The sequence below is a fragment of the Mauremys reevesii genome, linkage group 12 (genome assembly GCF_016161935.1).
Source record: "Mauremys reevesii isolate NIE-2019 linkage group 12, ASM1616193v1, whole genome shotgun sequence".
Classification (NCBI taxonomy): Eukaryota; Metazoa; Chordata; order Testudines; family Geoemydidae; genus Mauremys; species Mauremys reevesii.
This window is the reverse complement of record NC_052634.1, coordinates 24,755,945-24,778,097: the sequence shown is the minus strand read 5'-3', so window position 1 is coordinate 24,778,097 and position 22,153 is coordinate 24,755,945. Positions and strand designations below refer to the sequence as shown.

At 53.3% G+C, this 22,153-nt stretch overlaps 4 non-coding genes across 4 annotated transcripts; 1 reads left to right on the top strand and 3 right to left on the bottom strand.

Moving 5' to 3' along the window:
* Window positions 1-323: 323 nt before the first annotated feature.
* On the bottom strand, window positions 324-396 carry TRNAR-UCU. The gene has a single exon. It is a non-coding gene; the product is annotated as a tRNA-Arg (tRNA).
* A 3,486-nt stretch (window positions 397-3,882) lies between these two features.
* Window positions 3,883-3,964, bottom strand: TRNAS-UGA. The gene has a single exon. It is a non-coding gene; the product is annotated as a tRNA-Ser (tRNA).
* A 9,681-nt stretch (window positions 3,965-13,645) lies between these two features.
* TRNAS-GCU lies at window positions 13,646-13,727 on the top strand. Its single transcript has one exon. It is a non-coding gene; the product is annotated as a tRNA-Ser (tRNA).
* Window positions 13,728-20,796: 7,069 nt separating this feature from the next.
* On the bottom strand, window positions 20,797-21,013 carry LOC120376567. The gene has a single exon (XR_005587425.1). It is a non-coding gene; the product is annotated as a small nucleolar RNA U3 (small nucleolar RNA).
* Between the last annotated feature and the right edge of the window lie 1,140 nt (window positions 21,014-22,153).

Below are 22,153 nucleotides of genomic sequence, written 5' to 3'. Positions count from 1 at the left end.
ACTAACTAACATCTAACACCCATTTGAACCTCTTCTTCTCACACAGCTGCTTTGTCTCCAGACAGATCCCTTCTCTTTCAGAACAGCCTTTCTCTTTCCCTCTGTTTCACTCACTGAGGTGTGGGAGTAAACACTCCCCTTCTCTCTAGTCTCAGACAAACGCTAGTATTAACTGTTTGCTACTGATGGGTTTAGAAAGCATTTGTCAAGATGCCATTTCTGGGGGATTTTTCCCAAGATCCAGTATTTTGTGTTCAAACATCTCCCAAGCTTCCTTTCTGAAAATAAGGCTAAGGTTTCCTTGCAACATAGAGACAGTTTTCCACCCCAGATGGGACTCGAACCCACAATCTCTGGCTTAGAAAGCCATTGCCTTGTCCATTAGGCCACTGGGGCCCTGATGAAAGAATGGAAATTTCATCTCCTAAATGCATATTTCTCATATTAACTTGGAAGCCAAATACCTTCTTTCTGCACCTTACAGAAATGTCTGCATCCTCTGGCAGCGAGGCTACTGGGGAGGTCGCTTACAGAGCTGAGCACCACCTTTCTGCCAGCCATCTTTAGAGAAGAAGGGTCTTTCCCTTGACAGCCACACAGCGCTGCCTAGCATCCCGAGAGCCTCCCTCGTGTTCTCCCACAGCAGCCGCCTGCCGGTGTGGGTGGGAAAAGGGGACCAGGAAGCAGTGCGGCCTCAGGCCAGGACAGGAGGCCCTGGCCACGCCCAGGCCTGCCTCTTGCCTTCAGCCCAGGCAGCCAGAGGTGCCAGGGAGCTCTCTGGCAGGCCTCCGCCTCACCCAGGAAAAAAGGAAAAGGGGATGAATGAAGAAGTCAGGAAATAACAAGGAAATGAAGAGGTTTGTCGAATGGGTTTCTGCCCAATTTACCATCTTCTCAGCTACCGCTCAAAGTTAAAGACCTAAAGTCGACCTATCGGCATAAGTACAGATGGTTAGGTGGGAATTAAAAGGAGCTGCTGTCACAAGTGTTAGGTGCCTGCAAGCAGCATGCAGACCGTTTAAAAACACCGCAATTAGAGGCTCAGATGAAACGTTTGCCCTAAATCAGAAGCGACAATAGGAGGACCAGCAGAACGCCACTCTAGGTTCATGGCAGAGTAATGGAGGCTGTTAGAGGCAAAAAGTCATTCCTCAAAATTTGGAAATCAGATCCTAGTGAGGATAATAGGAAGGTGCACAAACTCTGGCCTGTTAAGTGTCAAAGTCTAACAAGTTGGGCCAAGAAAGAATCTGAGAAGCAACATGCTAAAGACACAAAAGCTAAGTATAAATCCGGTCAATGCGAGTCCTGGTCTGTCCCCGCAGAAAGGTGAACCCCCTCTGTGGCTGGAGTGAGCTCCTCTAAGCCGACCTCACTACAGACCTGCGCCAGGTAGTGCTCATTGTGAAAATGTTTCCTCTGATGGTTGGTAAAATGGGACCAGCGGTGCTCAGGCCGGCTGACACAATTAAAATCCCCCCCAAACAACAAACATCATGCAGCCCAGAGGAAGGGAGCCTTTGAGCTTCCCTTTCATGCCTTAACTGGGGACCATACACACTAATATAGCAGTAACCAGTGCCACAGAGCACAAAGCCACCAGTAATGCCCTCCGTGGTCGGAGCTCCACCACCTTCTGTACTCGCACCGTGAATGTGAAGAACAAGACTCCAGCCCCATCATTCTTCCCTGGCCAGGAGGCCCTTCCTCCAATCACCCTCTGCCCATTGATCTACCCTAAAGTCATGAATGTGCATTTCCTGAACACCCACCATGTCCAAGTCCAGCTGCTCCAAGGCACTGAACATCAAGTGCCTCCTCCTGGGCCCCCAAATCCCTGCCACCTTCCACAGGGCCACTTTTACAGATGCCCCTTCCCTGGTACTGCCCTTGCTCAGCTGCACATAGGAGTTTCCATCCCCAATCCCTGCCTGTCACTGCCCAGCAGCCCTCTGGCACCATTCCTGAGGGTCCCCCTGCCTCACTCTCTTCCTGCCGTGTTGGGAAAGACAGCTCCCATCTCTCCTTGTTAAAGGTCAGGTGGGCCAACTAGGGGCAGAAGCCCATTCTATGTTTTCCTACTGCAGAGCCCAAGCTCAGGGACTCGCTTTCAGTGCCACCCAGAGGGGAGACAAGCAGGGCAATTTGCCCCAGGCCCAACAGGGGCCCCATGAGAATACATTGCAACATTTTTTTAATAGAAGGGGCCCCAAAAATTGCTTTATTCTAGACCCCCTAGGGCAGCCCTGCTCATCTTGGGTGCAGACACCACTGCACAAGGAGGGATGAAAGGACCTGTCAAAGCCTGGGATTGAACCAGGGGCTTTTAGATCTTCAGTCTAATGCTCTCCCAACTGAGCTACTTTGAAAGCTGTATTGGAGTTTTTTGGCCTTTTGCTTCTCTGCCCGGGATGTTTTTGCAGCAGTTGCACACAAAAAGGACGTCATTGTGAGCGGCCCATGAAGACAAGACTCGCTTTTGCCTGCCTTGCTCAGCTTGACTTGCTGCCTCACCCCGTTCCTGCCCTAGTGCCCGGGTTGACCTGGTGGTGGAAGGGGACTGGGGGCCAGTGGCGCGGGGAGGAGGTTGAGCTGGACCCTGAGCTAGACTAGACCCTGGCGGTGACAGTCTGGCCACCACTTGCCGCCCCACCCTGTTGTCCTGGCTTCCCCCACTGGGCGTCATTACGGGAGGGAAGTGGGGCTTCTGCCTCCCCTCCCCGATTTACACACCGCAGAGGAGTGCGAACAGGAAAACGAACGGCTGCTCCACACCCCCACCGGAGGAACCCGGCACCCTTAGCTGTGGGGAGTAAGAAGTGGCTGTTGGCTGACAGGGCCTGTCCCCGAGGAGCTGGAACAGCAGCTGCCGCCTCCCCCTCGGCTCCAGGCTGTGGGAAATGCTCATTGCCTGGCTGCATGGGCGGCTCCTGCTCCGTGCTCTGGAGAGCGTCTGTATTGCTCTGTCAACCCCCCGTCTTCACTGAGCCAGTCTGGTAAGGTCCCAAGTGCCCCCTCCGGCCTGGCAGCTGAGAGTCTGTGCAGACATCAGCCCCCCTGCCAGCCGCAGCGCCAGCCCCCCAGCACCACAGGGGCACTCGATGCACTTCTTTTGGGGAAATGGCTCCTTGGCGTCCAGCTGCTAGAGTGAGAGCCAGGAGAGAGCAGTGTCTGCCTCACCGTGGGGGAGAGCAGAGACCTGGTGAGTGCGGATCTCCCTCAGTCTCCCCCGCAATGCTGGTCAGTTGTATTGTCACTGTGATAGTCAGTGCTTCCCTTCAGGGCCGGCCCTAGAGGGGTCTGGGACAAATCCCCCCTTGTCCGCCCCAGGCCCTGCCCCCCCGCCACCCCTTCCCCCAAACCCCCACCCCTGTCCCACCTCTTCCTGCCCCATTCCTCTCCTTCCCCCACCTCTTCCCGTCCCTGCTCCTCCCCCTCCCTGCCCAGCGCCTCCTGCACCCCACTGAACAGCTGATCACTGGCAGGTGGGAGGTGCTGAAGGGGAAGAGGAGGAGCTTGTCGGCAAGGCCTGTAGTGGGGGGGGGGAGCTGGCTGCCAGTGGGCGCTGAGCACCTATTTTTGCCCTGTTGTTTCTGCAGCCCCGTAGCTCCCATGGAGTCGCTGACTCAGCTCCTTTCGCACTCTAGAGAGAGGAGCAGAACCAGGGCTATGGCTGATCTATGGGGCACCAGGTGAGTGGCAGAGGCTTCAGGTGCTGAGAGTTTGCCCGACCCCTCAGGGACACAGTGTGAGGTGGTGTCCCAGGGATCTCTATGAAAGGAGCAGAACAGGATTTACTTGGGGTGGGGAGAGAATTGAGAGTGTCTCAGGGGGTTGTACAGAGGTATTGCCCGGGTGAGGGACTGGCTAAAACACAGGCCTCGCTGTGAGCAGGATTCAAACCTGTGGCGGGGAACCCTATTGGATTTCAGCTCCAACACCTTAACCACTCGGCCATCACAGCTGTGAGCACAAAACTGCCCCCATGCCAGAGAAACTGGTAAATAATCACAATGCCCAGGCTTGAAGTCATCTAACTACAGAATTCCCACCACAAACCTGGCTCCCAAAGCACAGGGGGGATTGGGGGTTTGTTCTGTTTGCTTAGCCATGTGCAGTAGCTCATGCGCCAATACGTCTGTTAGTCTATAAGGTGCCACAGGAGTCTTTGCTGCTTTTACAGATCCAGACTAACACGGCCCCTCTGATACTCTTAGTGACACTCTCCGATGGATCCCCATCCTCCACTCGCCGTGAGGTAGGCAGGAGCGGATCATTATTATCTCTACTTGAAAGAGGGAGAAGCTAAGGCTGAGAAAGGAGAATTGACTTGTCTTAGGTCACACAGCCAACCAGTGGCAGAGTTGGGAATAGGACCCAAGAGCCCGGATTTTCAAACTAACCATCAGAACTTGAATTTCACACATTGAATGACCTGAATAAAGTGCTCTCAGATGAGCTCCACACCAACAACAGTGCACAGTAATTATTCAGCAAGTATTTGAGGAGAACTGCAATGTTAGAGAGAATCATGAACTGCTCAGAGACCATTAATGCAGCGAAGCAGCAAAATTTGTCAAACATATAACAGGTTCTGACTTATTTCCTTGGTCTTAAAAGAGAACAACAAGGACCTGAGTCTCCTCCCTGTCAATAACCCCCTGCTCAGCCAATCAGGGTAGAGACTGAGGACGGGAGGCTAAGGGTTCTCACCAGAGAGCCCAAAGGATGGCCCAGCTCACCGGTGGGGATCACTGCCCGAGCACTATTTCAGCCCCACATTTTGGGTGGACCTCCCACAGTGGGAGCTGCAGAGCACTCCCCCGCAACACACACACACACACACACACACACACACACACACACACAGCTCCTGGTGTTGGGAGGAGAACAGGTGAAAGGACAAAAGAAGCAAGAGACAAAGAGAAAGGAGGAAGGGATGGATGGAGGAAAAGGTGAAACAAAAAGGACAAACCCTAATGACCCTAGTGGTTCTAAGGGACAAAATCCCAGGTGTGGAATAAAATTCTGCCTCTTAAGCTAGTGTTTTCCATGCCTAAAATTCAACGGTCACCAGATGGACCAGACTGAACAGGTTTCAAACCGCCCAAGAAATACCTGGCGACGCGACCTTCAGGTTGATAGCAAAAAAATGGGCTATACCTGGAACCAGCTAGAGCGAATGGCCCAGGATAGAAGACTATGGAGATCTGTTGTTGGCGGCCCATACCCCGGTTGGGGTGACGGGCATGAATGAATGAATGAATGTGAGGTCCCCTCTCCGGCCACACGGGGGCAGCACTAACGGCCTCATCTAAATTTGACCCTTCAGACCGCAGATCATAACCCAGCGGGCAGATTATAGCCCAGGAAGCCAAATCCTTCCCCAAACTGACAGCTGAAGCAGAAGATCCCCTTGGAAAGATCAGGAATTTTGCCTTTAAAAACAAGGAAAATGTGCATTGGTCTCTTCTGTCTACAGCGAGAGATTGAAGAAACTCAATTGATTTCATTGACTGGAGGTTAAGAGGGGATTTAGTCACTGATTTTAAATACACAGTTTTAAAAATTCCCAGAGGGGGAAATATCTGATTTTAAAGGGTTCTTTAATTCACCAGACAAAGGTTGAACACGACCCCCTTGGTTTGCAGTCAATGTCACAAAACGCCAACTGGAAATTACCATTTTTTAACCGTGAGGCTAATTATCTAGTGGAACAAGTTCTGCGCAGGAATTGGTTAAATCCCCATCACTGCCCTGTGTAAATGAAGACCGCAGCTCTTGCTGCAAGACACTTGGTGTGTGAGTGTCCCTGTTCCCCCTTCAGAACCTCTGGTACATGGTGCTTCCCTCCTCCCAGTTCAAGATCCCCATCATGTGGGTGCTCCCATCCAGGATCTCCGGTGGGTGTCTCTGTCCCCCACCCCATGAACTAGCTCCCGTGTGTGGTTTCCCCTGCCTGCCCCCATCCAGGATCTGTGGGTGTCTCTGTTCCCCTTTTCAAGATCCGTGTTGCTTGGGTGAGTCCCTCACCCCAAGTCAGAATCCCCAGCGTGTGGGTGCTCCCATCCCCCCCTGCAGGCTCTGCGGGGGGGATGTGTCTAAAAAGAGACTGTGTCTCACTGTCTTGCCCAGGCTACACTGCAGGGGCTATTCACAGGTGCGATCCCACTACTGATCAGCAGGGGAGTTTTGACCTGCTCTGTTTCCGACCTGGGCCGGTTCACCCCTCCTTAGGCAACCTGGGGACCCCCAGCTTCCCCAGGATCACCATATTGATGCTGAACTTAGTGCGGACACCTGATCGGCACAGCCGCCTGCAGCCCAGAACTCCTGAGCTCAAGCGATCCACCGGCCTCAGCCTCCCCAGCCGCTGGGATCACAGGCACCAGCCACAGGGCCCGGCTTCTTTTATAGCCTGACAGCTGGAGCTTTAAACTCTGCTTGTGAGCTCTGTGCCTTGGCTAGACGGGGACAGCCTGGAACTGGGAAATGCTCCTGCTTCCCCCGCCCCCGTCTCATGTTGAGCTGCAGGCGCTGCTGCCCTGCCAGGTAAGATCCTGGATGTTTCGATGCCCCCTTCCCCCGCCCAGGTGTCCGGGTACCTCTGCCCCCCATACAGAATCCTGGGTGTGTGGGTGTCTGTCCCTCTGCAGAGGATCCCGGAGTGTGGATGCCCTTGTCCCCCCCCACAAGATCCTGGGTGTGTGGGTGCCACTCTCCCCCCCTAGAAGATCTCAGGTGCGTGGGTGGGTGCCCCTGTTCGCCCTTACAGCATCCCTGGTGCACGGGTGCCTCCCTCCATCCCAACTCAGGGGCCCCAGGGTGTGAGCGCTCCCATCCCCCGATACAGGATGGGGCGGGGGAGGGGTATAACTGGGTCTCCCTGTCCTGCCCATGGGGTGCTACAGCAGCTGTTCACAGGGGCAGCAACCTCACTGTCAACCTGCAGCTTTAACCTGCTCCAGGGGTGACCCATGCGGGTCGGGAGTGAGGGGCACCAGCAGAGCTGAGAGTCTGGAAGTCAGGACTGGGATAGCAGGGGCTGCGGGTCGGGAGTGAGGGGCACCGTCAGAGCTGGTTGACGCCTAAGGGGCTGCGAGTCGGGAGTGAGGGGCACCAGCAGCGCAGTAACTGGGGAGTTCAGCGGGAAACCCAGGGGGCTGCGGGTCGGGAGTGAGGGGCACCAGCAGAGCTGTGAGTCTGGAGGTCAGGACTGGGATAGCAGGGGCTGCGAGTTGGGAGTGAGGGGCACCGGCAGAGCAGGAGGGAGACCAGGGGGCTGCGGGTCAGGAGTGAGGGGCACCGTCAGAGCTGGTGGACGCCTAAGGGGCTCCGGGTCGGGAGTAGGGGGCAGCAGCAGAACTGTGAGTCTGGAGTCAGGCCTGGGATAGCAGGGGCTGCGGGTCGGGAATGAGGGGCACCGGCAGAGCTGGAGGGAGACTAGGGGGCTGTGGGTCGGGAATGAGGGGCACCAGCAGAGCTGAGAGTCTTGAGGTCAGGACTGGGATAGCAGGGGCTGCGGGTTGGGAGTGAGGGGCACCGGCAGAGCTGGAGGGAGACCAGGGGGCTGCGGGTCGGGAGTGAGGGGCACCAGCAGAGCTGTGGGTGTGGAGATCAGGATTGGGATAGGAGGGGCTGTGGTTCGGGAGTGAGGGGCACCAGCAGCACAGTGACTGGGGAGCTCTGCGGGAAGCCCAGTCGCTGCAAGTCGGGAGTGAGGGGCACCAGCAGAGCTCTGGGTGTGGAGATCAGGATTGGGATAGGAGGGGCTGCGGGTCGGGAGTGAGGGGCAGCAGCAGAACTGTGAGTCTGGAGGTCAGGACTGGGATAGCAGGGGCTGCGAGTTGGGAGTGAGGGGCACCGGCAGAGCAGGAGGGAGACCAGGGGGCTGCGGGTCAGGAGTGAGGGGCAGCAGCAGAACTGTGAGTCTGGAGGTCAGGACTGGGATAGCAGGGGCTGCGGGTCGGGAGTGAGGGGCACCGTCAGAGCTGGTGGACGCCTAAGGGGCTCCGGGTCGGGAGTAGGGGGCAGCAGCAGAACTGTGAGTCTGGAGTCAGGCCTGGGATAGCAGGGTCTGCGGGTCGGGAATGAGGGGCACCAGCAGAGCTGAGAGTCTAGAGGTCAGGACTGGGATAGCAGGGGCTGCGGGTCTGGAGTGAGGGGCACCGGCAGCGCAGTAACTGGGTAGCTCAGCGGGGAATCCAGGGGCATGCGGGTCGGGAGTGAGGGGCACCAGCAGAGCTGTGGGGCTGGAGGTCAGCACTGGGATACCATCCAGCCTAATGGTAAGCGATGCCCAGCTGAGCCCATGGCCAGTACGTCCTGCTCCACCCACGGCCGGGCTGGGAGCCAGGACTCCTGGTTCTTCTCCCCAGCTGTGGCAGGGCAGTGCAGGCTAGTGGTTAGAGTGGGGGCTGGGAGCCAGGGTATCCGGGTCCCACCGCTGGCTCTGGGAAGGGAGTAGGGGCCAGCCTTGTGCACCCCCTGGCTTGAAGTGGTTTCCATCCTGTGCAGGGTTTACAGTTTTGTTCACTGGCTCTCAGCACCTCCCACTATACAAATTGTCCCAGTGCCGCTGGGTCTAGTGGTTAGAGCCGGGGAGGCCGGGAGCCAGGCAGGGGCGGTGGGTGTAAGGGGCCCGGGGAGGCACCTGGCCCGTGCTCCACCCAGAGGCCCTGCTCCCACTCGTCCTCTCCCCCGCAAGGCCCCATCCTCACTTCGCCCTTCCCCAAGCTCCATCCGGCCACATGGGGCCGTGGGGGGAGAGGCCGGGGGTGCAAACGGCAGAGAGGCTGGCGGGGGGGGCCTTGGGGTGGGGGCGAAGAGGCACAAGTGGCAGGGCCTCGGGGGAAGAGACGTGAGAGGTGGGCAGGGGTCAGGAGTGGAACAAAGGGGTCCTGAGGGGGCGTGTGGGTGGGGCTGAAGGGCGTGTGGGCGGGGCTGAAGGGGAGTGTGGGCGGGGTGGAGGGGCGTGTGGGCGGGGCTTTGGCAGGAGAAGGCTGAGTGGCAGCAGGCCTTGGGGCAGGGCCACAGTCCGGGCCCGCCCAGCCTCCCCAAGTGGAGGAGTCCCAAGCTGCCCATGGAGCCAGGACTCCTGGGTTCTATTCCTGGCTCTCCCGCAGACTCCCAATCTGAGCTGGTGCAGCCCATCTCGCCCTCCCTGGTGCCTCAGTTTCCCCCGTGTGAGACGGGTCCCAGTGTGAACGGCTGCAGCGCCGTGGAGAATCTCGTCCCTTCTCCTGGCGGCTCCTTGGTAGCCCTGGGGAAGCAGCCAACTGCTGCAGCCCTTGGCTCCCGTCTGGGCAGCCCGGGGTGGGGGTGGGATCTGGGCAATGGGAAGAAGGAATCCCCCATCCCCACCCCACCCCGGGGACATGGGGAGTCTGGTGCTGGGGGGGCCGGGAGTCCTGCAGCCCTCGCAGGGGCGAAGGGGCTGGCTCCGGGCTTGGCTGCTGATGGGGGCGGGGTGGGGGGCACTGCTGGACTGGGGGCTCCCCCCTTTGGGGTGGAGATGGAGCACGGCCTGCTGGGAGCGGACGTCTCCTCTGGATGGGGGAGGGTGACACTGGCCAAATTGTGGAGCCCTGTCCCACCCCAGACAAGGAGGGCCTCTCAGCCTTGCCGGCTCGTCTCTCTTTCACCAGGATCGGCCCAGCACCTGGCCTGGCCCAGACCCCCTTCCTCAGCGCCAGCAGCTGCCCATTGTGGGGAGTGGAGCGGCCGGGGTGGGGCCTCAAGCCCCGGGGTGCTGGGCCGGGGCACTGGGGGGCAGAGGGTGCGAGGGGGGGAGGTGGGTTGGAGAGATGTCGGGGGTGAAGCTGGGACGTGGGGGGACGGGGCAGGCTGCAGGGAGGAAGTGTGGGGCCACCGGAGGAGCTGGGGGCTGTGAAGCTGCGGGGACACAGCTGGGGGTAGTGGTGACACCGCAGGGGGCTGCTCAAGAGGCAGTGGGCTGGGGGCAGGGCGGGAGCTCGGACGGGGTTGCGGGGGTCAGGCTATTGCGGGTCTCCTGTGAATGGCACAAGACTGCAGGAACCCCACGGCCGGCAGCCCCCCTGCTGGGGGGTCTGGTCAGTGCAGCCCCCGCTGCACCCTGCTGGGGTCTAGTCACTGCAGCCCCCACCGATGCACACTGCTGGGGCTCTGGTCACTGCAGCCCCCAATGCACACTGCTGGGGCTCTGGTCACTGCAGCCCCCGATGCACCCTGCTGGGGCTCTGGTCACTGCAGCCCCGATGCACACTGCTGGGGTCTAGTCACTGCAGCCCCCGATGCACCCTGCTGGGGCTCTGGTCACTGCAGCCCCCGATGCACCCTGCTGGGGCTCTGGTCACTGCAGCCCCCGATGCACCCTGCTGGGGCTCTGGTCACTGCAGCCCCAATGCACCCTGCTGGGGCTCTGGTCACTGCAGCCCCTGCACCCTGCTGGGGCTCTGGTCACTGCAGCCCCCGCTGCACCCTGCTGGGGCTCTGCTCACTGCAGCCCCCTCCCCCGCTGCACCCTGCTGGGGCTCTGCTCACTGCAGCCCCAACCTCACACTGGAACTGGGCGGGGAAGGTTTCTTCTCGCTCCCATTGGTCAGGGCTCTGCCTCCTCTTCCTATTGGCTGTCTCGGAGAGGCGGAGTTTCCGAGAGGGCGTCACGTGGCCTTGAAGCGTTCGCGGCGGCTCCTGAGCAGCCCAACCCCCGAGCTCCCTCCCCAGTGCCGCCCCTCCCCTTCTCTGACCCCGCCCCCAACACCCCCAGCTCCCCTCCCCAGTGCCGCCCCTCCCTTCTCTGACCCGCCCCAACACCCCCGAGCTCCCCCTCCCCAGCGCCGCCCATCCCCTCTCCCCCTCTCTGGGGTTGGAGGCTCAGGGTAAGGGCAGCCTGCCTTGCCAGTACTGGCGGAGGGCAGGCACTAGGACCCTGCGGCAGCAGACAGCAAATCTGCTGGGAGCCCTCCGGGCAGCAGGCAGGGGAGAGGCGCGCTGCCTTCTGTCAGGCAGGGACGCAACACAACGCGGCGGAGTGGGGGGACACGCGGAGGGGGGGTGGCAGGCGGGGGCTGGGACCTGCTCCAGGCAGGGTCGCGGCGGTGGGGGGAGACCTGCGGTGGCTGGGGCCGATCCAGGCAGGACTGGGGGGGGGGGGGAAGAGACCCAGCTCCAACTATTGCTGGAGCAGGGCGCCCAGCCCTGAATATTGGTGGGGCCCGGGCTCCACACAAATATATAACCTGCCGCCCAGGCCCGACACTGCTCCTGGTTTTGGGAGGGGAACAGGAGAAAGGACAAAAGAAGCAAGAGACGAAGAGAAAGGAGGGAGGGAGGGATGGAGGAAAAGGTGAAACAAAAAGAACAAACCCTAATATCCCCAGTGATTTTAAGGGACAAAATCCCAGGTACGGAATAAAATTCTGCCTCCTTAAGCTCGTGTTTTCCATGCCTAGAATTCAACTGTCACCAGATGGATCAGACTGAACAGGTTTCAAACCTCGAGGAGGCTCTTACCTTCTAAACAGGGACGGCTGTTTTCTAGTAAAATCAGGAAAAGGGAAGGAGAAAACTCGAAAGAGGTTCCTCCTGGCGCTCACGTACGTGAACCCGAATACTCCCTCAGTCCTCAGAGAGAGACCTGGAGAAGGAGACTTGCTGAAGCAAAGCCACAGGGGTCTCTGAGGTTTCCCTGGCCCCTCGCCCCTGTCCTGCCTGACTGATGTCAGCATCTCTCTGTGAGGTCACCACCTCCCCACCACCTTTGACCAATAGTCTGAGGTCCTGCAAAAGGCCTTTGTGATGTCACTGCCACACCCCTCCCTTGCTGGGCTAATGTCCTGCCCCTGGCCAGGCACTTTGGAGGTTTGAGCTACTCCCTGGGGATCACCCCACTCAAGGAGCGTTCGTTCTAGGCAGCAAGCCGGCTAGACAGGAAAACATCAGATGCTGCTCCCAATGCTACACTCAGTTTTTCAGAAATTAGTCGACTTTATGACCAGAAGAGACCATTAGAGCATCTAATCTGACCCCCTGCATATCACAGGCCTCCTGTATGACACAAGAGCTACTTTTGGGGCAAACACATTCCAGAAAGGCATCTAGTCTTCATTAAATGACATTAGGACATCCACCACTTTCCTTGGTAGATTGTTCCTGTGGTGAATCATCCTCGCTGTTGAATATTTGTGCCTTAGTTGTAATATGAATTTGTCTCTTTTCACCTTCCAGCCACTGGGTCTTGTTATGCCTTTCTCTCCTAGATTCAAGAGCCCTTTAATACCCAATCTTTTCTTTCCATGAAGGCCCTTCAACATTTTAATGAAGTCACCTTTCAATCTTCTTTTGATAAGCGAAACAGGTTGAGCTCGTTCAATAGCTCACTAGAAGGCATTTTTCTCCATCCCTCAGAACATTTATTGGCTCTTTGGTCATCAGACTCCTGAACTGTAGCTGGATGTGGCTCTTGTTCTTCTGCACAACATAGCTCCTGGAGAAGAGGGATCTTCAAATGTACATTCCTATGATACCTTTGTTTAATTGATGAAAACATAAACTAGACAGTTAGAGGATTGGAACTGATTTCAGCTGATGGACAGCTTTGCTAGGTTTTTGTGCATTTGGACAGTGAAATGTTGAGTGTGTACACTCATATCAAGCACCCCTGTATAGTGGAGCTCCTGAACATAATGAAGAATGGAAATGAAAATGTTTTCCTTTTTTTAAAAAAAAGAAAGAAGGTTATAAGAGAACACTGGGGCTTGAATCAAGGATCACTTGATCTACCATCAAGCACTGTACCACTAAGCTATACCCCCATGACCATGGACTCATGATCTCCAAGACTTTGAAGGACAGACCCTGCTTCCTCGAGCTCCTTTGCCATTCCCAGACCACAGGTGGTTTTAAAAATGGGGTTTGATTAAACTTCTTAAATGTGGTGAACACCACAGCTTGCACACCCACCGATATAGCTTCTCCCACTGACATAGCTGCCACCTCTTGGGGAAGTGGATTAACTACACCCCAGGAAAACTCTCTCCCATCAGCATAGAGCAGTGGTTCTCAAGCTGTGGGTCAGGACCCCAAAGTGGGTCATAACCTTGTTTTAATGGGGTCGCCAGGGCTGGCATTAGACTTGTTGGTGCCTGGGGCTGAAGCCAGAAGTCTGAGCCCCACCACCCAGGGCTGAATCCCTCAAGCTCTGGTTTTGCCCTCCCTCAGCTGGATAAGAGGGCACAGTGTGAAATGTTTGGGGACCACTGGTTTAGGATGACGTTCTCAATCACTTCTATGAAGTCCAATAAAAGCTATTCCTCACCCACCTACCCCTCCATCAGGACCGACTAGGTATGTTCTGCTGCCCTTCACTCATGCAGGAAGGATAATAACATTTCATTCCACTCAATCCTAAAGTGATTTGTAACCCGCCACCAGCCAAAAGTGGTCATTTTTGGGAAAGTGGCCCCATCATGCTGCATATCTAGGCAGAGTAGGTTTGTCTATGCAAACACCGTCTGTTCCTGAAGTCTTTCCCCCAGCTCCTCACTAGATGTGAGGAGGGAGCTCATTCAGCCCCTGCTTCTGCTTAGTATTTAAAAATGCCTTATTGCCCCTGTCTCTGCTGACCTTAGATTTCTCCTCCTGTCCTTCTTTTTACAGTTCTGATGAGGTGGCCGAGTGGTTAAGGTGATGGACTGCTAATCCATTGTGCTCTGCACGCGTGGGTTTGAATCCTGTCCTCATCGGCTGCATTTAGTCTTCTCCCATCCTTTATAGACAACCATCTCCCCCTTTGGTACAATGACAGATCAAACAATGGTACTTCTTGCAAACAGAAACTCAGAACTCCCTTACTTTAAATAAAATGTCTAAATCCCAGATTTCTAAAAAAAAAATTTCTAGTTCTGTATTTCTTAGTTTTTATCTCAAAAGGGAACATCCTCCTCATCTCCCTCAACCACCCTGGCACCTCCCCAAATTATTAAAATATCCTCAACCCGAGCAAGGCCAGAGCAGTGAACCAGAGCTAGTGTCTAGACCAAGCTGTACTGAAGGAGGCAACTCAAACATTTTCTCCCTGCTTCCCTTGGCAAGGTCTGACTGAGAAAACAAAATTCCCCAGACTGAAAATTTTCTGCTGAAACACCCATACTAGTCTGTTTGGGGACGTTGATTTGAATCTATTATTATTATTCTCCTCTGATTCATCTCAGTTCAGTGTTTGTCCTCCAGATGTGTTTACAGGTATTGAGGTGTGGGGGAGAGAGGCCAAGTCATGATGTCTGTTCCTCCCTTTCATAGTTTCTTCCAACTTGCTAGGAAGCTCCTTTGCTACGATGTGAGTCAAGCAGTGTCCATTGTCGTTGTGCTATCTCGGAGAAGCCTGCATTGTACACGGTTCCTGGGATAGTCCTTGGGAGTGTGGATCCCTTCAATGGGCCAGCAGTGAGTCTGGCTCCTCCCTTGTCGCACCTGAAAGGCTGGTGGGGGGCATTTCCCAACCTCATAACATATCCCAGTAACGCACACAGAGCAAAACTTCATAACTTCCCAACCAATGCGAGCACACACAATCCAACAAGATATTAATGTTCAACAGATCAAGACTTTTGAAATGACACCTCACCAGACAGACTTTGTACAAACCATCTCATCATTATATGAGAGTGGTGAATATGGGGCTTCCAGGTGCTGCTCTGAGCACAGCGTGCCACACCTGGGCTTACATTGCAATGGAGACGTACCCTTAGAGTCCATCTCTCCTGGGATAAAGATGGCAGCAGGGCTGGCCTGGGTCATCTGACTTGGGCTCCTGGAGCTAAAGCTGAGGGGCTAAAAACTGTGGTGCAGATATTTGTGTTCACACTGAAGCCTGGGTTCAGAAACCCTCATGGAGCCTCAGAGATTGGTCTCAAGCCCATATGTCTGCACTGTAATTTTATAGAGGTTGGGAGGGAGTTTAGTGAGTGGAAATGGTAAAACCACATTGAGGGAACTGGACCACTGACCTATCAGCTCTTAACACCCAAACTTTCAGTAACTCTATTATCAGTGCCTGTGAGTGTAATTTAAGCCATAGGTCCATCTAGCTCTGAATCTTGTCTTCTGACAGTAGCCAATACCAGGTGCCCCAAAAGCCACTCCTCAAGGTACTACTGGGAGTTGAACCCAGAATCTTTTGTTTACAGGACAGGTGCTTTAATCAGCTAAACTATGACACCTGTGGTTATTTAAGCCATTGTGTCTGCCCACACCTGAATCTCTGCCAATCCCCACTGGGCCCTGACAAGCTTTGCTCATGTTTGGATTCTGTAAAGCAGAGGAGCAGGTGAAGTTTTGGTCCCAAGGTGTGTGTGTGATTCTTTGGACAGGTCTACACTACAAAATTAGGTTGGAGTAATTACATTACTTAGGCTGACAATGCAGTTATATTAACCTAATTCCAGTGTAAATAGCAGCTCAGCTGTCAGAACTTTCTGGAGCTATGAAAGGGGAGGGACCCAACCTCTGTAACAGGAATGCAAGGCAGGTGATTTCACGGCAGGCATGGTGGGATACTGGTGGAGGCCAGTTATGGTGATATAATGACCAGCAGCATTTACACTGACAATTTGTCACTTTAAGTTTGCTGCACAAAGCTCTAGGCCTCTCATCAAGGTGGTTTTATTTTGTCACCAAAAGAGGGAAGTTTTGTCACCAGACGTGGCATTGCAGTGTGTGCACCAGCCACAAGCTGCCGACCGAGGGAGCGTTGTGTGTTTTTCACACACCTGAGCAATATAATTCTGCTGAAATAACTTTGTAGTGCAGACCTGGCCAAAGATATATATATATATATATATATATATATATATACACACACACACACACACACACACACACACACACACACACACACACACACACACACACACAGCTTGCAAGGAAAACCTGACCTGCTCCTCTGCTTTGCAGAATCCAAACACAAGCAAAGTTTGTCAGGCCCCAGTGGGGATGGCAGGGAGTCCGGTGTGGGCAGACACGGTAGTTTAGCCATAGGTAGGCACCATGGCTTAGCTGGCTAAAGTGCCTGTCTTGTAAACAGGAAATCCTGGGTTCAACTCCCAGTGGTGACTTGTTGTGTAACTCTTGGGGCACCTGGTATTGGCTACTGTCAGAGGACAAAACACAGAGCTAGATGGGCCTTTGGTCCAGCCCAGTATGGCTGTTTAGATTATACTCACAGGCACTGATAACACAATTACTGAAAGTTTGGGAGTTAAGAGCTGATAGGTCAGTGATCCAGCTTCTCACAGATGACCCCCCTCTTTCTGGGACAGGGGCAGGTCTGGGCTCTCACAGCAAATGCTCATTGTGGCTGCCAGAATCTGTGGGCAGCTCATTTAGTTTACACGGAGGGTTGAGTCCTGCTTTGTGCACCGTGTGTGAGAATGAAAATCCTAAACCACCCTTTGAAATAACGAATGCAGCAGGACGTGTTATTGTCCCTGCCCCAAAGCAGACAGACCAATGGAGAAATGCCATTGAGTCCAGGGTAATACTCCACTGCCATTTTACCTTTTTTGCTTGCTAAACTCCCTCCCAACCTCGTGGGGTCCCAGAGCCCAGTATTGAGCTTGATCTGAGATGTCTACAGTGCAAATTTACCACCCCATGGCCCTAGCCTGGGAGCCTGCACTGGCACGGGGCAGCCATGGGTGTTTCATTGTAGTGTGGACATAGCCTGGCATTATGTCTACACTGCCATCAACACACCCAAGTCACTATTCTCAAACCCTGGGTCAGTTGATTCAGGCTTGTGGGGCTTGTGCTGCAGGGTTATAAAATTACAGTGTAGACACTTGGGCTTCAGCCCAGCCTCCGAGACCCCACGAGGGGTGAGGGTCTCCAAGCCTGGGCTCCAGTCTGAGCTCCAGGAGCCCAAATCAGATCATCCAGGCCAGCCGGGCCAGCGGGATTTTATCACAGTCTAGATGCCCTCTCAGGGTATGTCTACACTGCAATGTAAGCCCAGGGTTAGCAAAAGTCATGTCAGCAGCCCCAACACATAAACATAAACCACGAGGGAAAGACCCACCCCCCAAATAAGCTGGGCAGTGTCCTTCTCCCTACGGTTCGTAAGTCCAGCAAACAAAAGTCCTTTAACATGAGCCATCCCCTCTCTGCACCCCACTCACAGCTGTTGTCCTTAGTCAGTGCAAGCCCAGAGATGCCTCTGTAGAGTTCACCTGCCAGCCTGGGTGGAAAAAAGAAGGCTCCATACTTACTATGGTGACTAGGGACTCACTCATTTCTTCACAACCACCCTGTCCTAACGTTGGTCTGACACCTCAATTTTAGTATTGAGACCCAGAGCTTGGCCCACTTGGCTTTGGAACCCCTGTCCCCTGCCTAGCAAGTGCTATTGAATTGAGGGTGAGTCCCTCAATCGGGGTCTGCCAAGCCCAGTTGTGCTGCCCTCGATTCACACAACAAGGATAACAACCCTCTATTTCTCCTGCCCCTATAACATGAAGACTGGGAATCCAACACCAGTCACAAGTGATCATTTCGGCAAGTAACCCAACAGATTTCCAACATATTGTAAAATCCACATGCAGACTCGTACACGAAACCTTGCAAGAAAATCTTCCTGAGGGGGTCTGAAGCACCTGCTGCTGGAGGGAAGGAGGGAACCGTGGGTTGGGATTGAGGAGCAGCGTGAGGCGGAGGGGGCCTGTGGATGGGGATTGAGGAGCATTGGGAATAGGAGGGGGCTGTGGGTTGGGACAGAGGAGAAGGGTGAAGAGGAGCAGGCTCTGGTTGGGAGTGAGGAGAAGTGAGCATAGGAGGGACTGAGGGTTGGGTCTGAGGGGCACTGGGAAAAGAGGGGACATGGGTTTAGGCTGAAGAGCATCTTCATTTGGGGATCCAGCAGGAAAGGGGAAGGCAGCAGGTAATTCTAATTCTTTAGGGATTTTCAGTTGTGTGTGTGTGTGTGTGTGTGTGTGTGTGTGTGTGTGTGTGCACGCGCGCGCGTTCAGGGGAGGAACATGCTATATGCCCAGAGACCTTTATTCCTCCAGGCTGCAAGGACAGAGGGGCTGTCAGGAAGTTGCCCCTTCAAACCCACACACAAAAAGGCCCTTCTGAGGAAAGGGAAAATCCTGAAGAGAAAAAATAACATCAAAGAGGATGTGAGAAAGACAGTTTAAGATCTTTGTGAGTAGTTTATCACCTGACCAGATACTTGAACTCTGGACCCTCAGATTAAAAGTCTGATGCGCTACCAACTGAGCAAGAAACCACACAAGTTACTGTAGAGGAGAAACTAATCAAGAAAACAAGAGCGGGAAACAATAGGGGAAACCTGCTGCTCTCTCTGGCCCGGTCAATACTACGATTTTATATCAAATTTAGCAGCGTTAAATCACATTAACCCTGCACCCGTCCACACAATGAAGCCCTTTAGATCGATATAAAGGGCTCTTAATACCGGTATCTGTACTCCTCCCCGACGCGGGGAGTAGCGCTGAAATCGGTATTGCTATTTCAGATTAGGGTTAGTGTGGCCACAATTCAATGGTATTGGCCTCCGGGGGCTATCCCACAGTGCACCATTGTGACCGCTCCAGACAGCAATCTGAACTTGGATGCACTGGCCAGGTTGACAGGAAAAGCCTCGTGAACTTTTGAATTTCATTTCCTGTTTGCCCAGCATGGAGCGCCGATCAGCACAGGTGACCATGCAGTCCCAGAATCAAAAAAGAGCTCCAGCATGGACCGTACGGGAGATACTGAAGCTGATCTCTGTATGGGGAGATGAATCTGTTCTATCAGAACTCCGTTCCAAAAGACAAAATGCCAAAGCATTTGAAAAAATCTCCAAGGCCATGATAGACAGAGGCCACAACAGGGACTCGACACAGTGCTGAAACTTAAGAGCTGAGAGCTGAGACAAGCGTACCAGAAAGCCAAAGAATGAAATGGATGCTCATGGAGGGAGGGGCGACTGACGTCTGTAGCTATCCCACAGTTCCTGCACTCTCCGAAAACAATTTGAATTATTGGCTGAGTTCCCAAAGCCTGAAGGGTCAAAAATATTGTCGCAGGTTGTTCAGGGTATATGTTGTGCCCCTCCCTCCCCATGAAAGCAAAGGGGAAAAAATCATTTCTCGCCTTTTTTTTCAATGTCACTGTATGTCTACTGGATGGTGCTGGCAGATGTGGTGCTGCAGCACTACACAGCAGTGTCCTCTTCCCTTCTCTAGATGGTATGGTAGGACTGATATCCCTCATTGTTGTCCCATGATTGCTCCTGGCAGGTCTTGGTGAGGTCAGCTGTGGGTGCCTGGGCAAAAATGGGAATGATTATCAGGTAATTCTCTTCTTTAAGCTTTGTCTAATGGAGATTCAGTCCTGCCTGGAATATCATAGCAGCTGGAGGCTTCCCTCCCCTCCCCACTTTGAACTCTACTTGCAGACGCAATAAACGCAGTGTTGTTTCAAATTCCTGCATTCTTTATTACTTCATCACACAAATAGGGGGATAACTGCCACGGTAGCCCAGGATGGGTGGTGGAGGAGGGAAGCAATGGGTAGGGTTGTTGCAGGGGCACCTCCTAGAATGGCATGCAGCTCATCATTTCTGCAGGATGTCTGGGGCTCTGAGCTGGAACGACCGTTTGTCTCTCTGGTTCTTTAGGAGGCTTGCCTGATAGTCTAGGCAGGACTGACTCTCCCTTCAGACAAAACTTAAAGAAGGGAATGACCTGGGGAGTCATTCCCATTTTTGTCCATATACCCCTGGCCAACCTCACCTAGGCCGGCCAGGAGCATCCAGGACAGCAGCAGACAGTACAGTATAACTGGTAACTGTCATTGTAAACTTGCAAAGCAGCAGATGGTACGGTATGGCTGGTAGCCATCTTTGCTAACTTGCAAAAAGCAAGGGAATGCTGCTGTGTAGTGTTACAGTACCGCGTCTGTCAGCACCATCCAGTAGACATAAAGTGACGGTGACAAAAGGCTGAATGGGTTCCATGATTGCCGTGCTATGGTGTCTGCTCAGGCAATCCAGGGAAAAGGGCGCAAAATGATTGTCTGCCGTTGATTTCACAGAGGGAGGATTGACTGACGACATTTACTCAGAATCACCCGCGATGCTGATTTTGCCCCATCATGCACTGGTATCTCAACCCAGAATTCCAATGGGTGGGGGAGACTGTGGGAACTATGGGATAGCTACCCACAGTGCAATGCTCCAGAAATCGATGCTAACCTCGGTACATGGATGCACACCGCCGAATTAATGTGCTTAGTGTGGCCGCGTGCACTTGACTTTATATAATCTGTTTCCAAAAACCGGTTTCTGTAAAATCAGAATAATCCCATAGTGTAGACATACCCTCAGACAGCTTTAGAACCCTCTACACACTATACGGCCAGGAGACAGCAACTCTCAGATCCTGTGTGGATTGTCTGATGTGCTTGGGGCCAAGAGCAAACTGCGTACCCCCTGCCAGAGCAGGAGAAGTAAAAATAGGGGCTTCCCAAAAAATGGGAAAGGAAGAAGAGAGAAGTGGAGAGGCAAATGGAAAAGGAAAAGAACATGCAGACACAGAACCCTACCTAAATTCTGAAATAGATTACAAGAAAAAAAAAGAGAGAGCAGCATAAAGAAATCTTTAAACTCTTTCAGTAAGTAACTTCTAAAACACCATTTTCACACTACCTTTACTTTTTTTAAAGAGAACTGAAGAAAAGCTTTAAACAAGTTCAGATAATACAAAAAAAGCCAAAACATTTATTTTTAAACTTGTTTTATAAGGACTAACCACTCATTCTGTGCTCTCTTCCTCTCAGCTTCCCAAAAGGAAAACAAGAACACTCATCAATAGCAGATAGCAGGTGCATTAAAGCAATACTATCTACTCACTTCATGCTCAGAAGAGAACACTTTAACTCATCCTCGTGGTTAGCGAGATCATACACTTTCAACCACACTTCTCTAGTTACAAACTATAGAAACGATCCCTGAAAGTACAATCTTAACAAAGCTGTGCTCGGCTACACATCCAGGCTAATATGCACAAGCTTTCTTCCCACGGTGAATGTTTTCATACAATGGGTTTCACCCCCAGCGAATTAAAGAACAAAAATCTAAAACCAGGTCCCCTTCATTAAGCACAATTGAGACAGCTTTAGCACACTGGCCATTAGAAGATGTTTATGTCGCTATTTACAGAAACACACCTCCTGATTAGCATGTGGAGCTCCTAGCAACTAATCAAACCCTCTTGCTTTGCGATACCTCTCACAGGCTCCTCGGTACCAAATGACAGCCTGTCAGGCACAGACAATGCGGACAGGTCAGCCCTTTCTAGCATGCTCCGCAGCTGTTTCTCTCTGGCTTGCTCTCAAATTCATCTGCACTAGAAGTTTTTGCAGGGTTCTATGTTACCGGTGGTACCTGCACTAAATCAGTGGCTCTCAACCTTTAGAGACACCTGTACCCCTTTCAGGAGTCTGATTTCTCTTGCATACCCCCAAGTTTTACCTCACTTAAAAACTACTTGCTTACAAAATCAGATGCAATATTTATAAAATAAATCCCTTGAATATAAGTATTGTACTTACATTTCAGTGTATAGTATAGAGAACAGTATAAACAAATCAATGTATGAATTTTAATTTGTTACAAATTTGCTAGTGCTTTCTATGTAGCCTGTTGTAAAACTAGGCAAATATCTAGATGAGTTGATGTACCCCCTGGAAGACCATTGGATACACCTGTTTGAGAACCACAGCACTAAATCACCCTTACTTTTAGAACTGGTGCCACTTGAACCAAGGCATTCGGAACCCTTTCAGGGCTAGTAGACAGTGGCAACACAGCTGCACTAGGTCTGTTGTTCGTCCCTGCACAATTCCCACTTGGAAAGAAGATATCGTCTGGTCTGACCCTATTTACTATTGTGAGCTGCATAGGCAACTTTCTCTGTGTTATGTGAGCACCATTCACACAATATATTTACTACCTCTGCAGCCATGGGTGGCGGGGGAGTCCCCACAGCCCCACACCACTGTATATGGACCCTGCAGCTCCCAGCTCCTACAAGTAGACCCCAGAGCTCCCAGCCGCTGTGAGCAGATGCAGGATTTCCCAGCAGGCATTGATGGCGTGAGGACC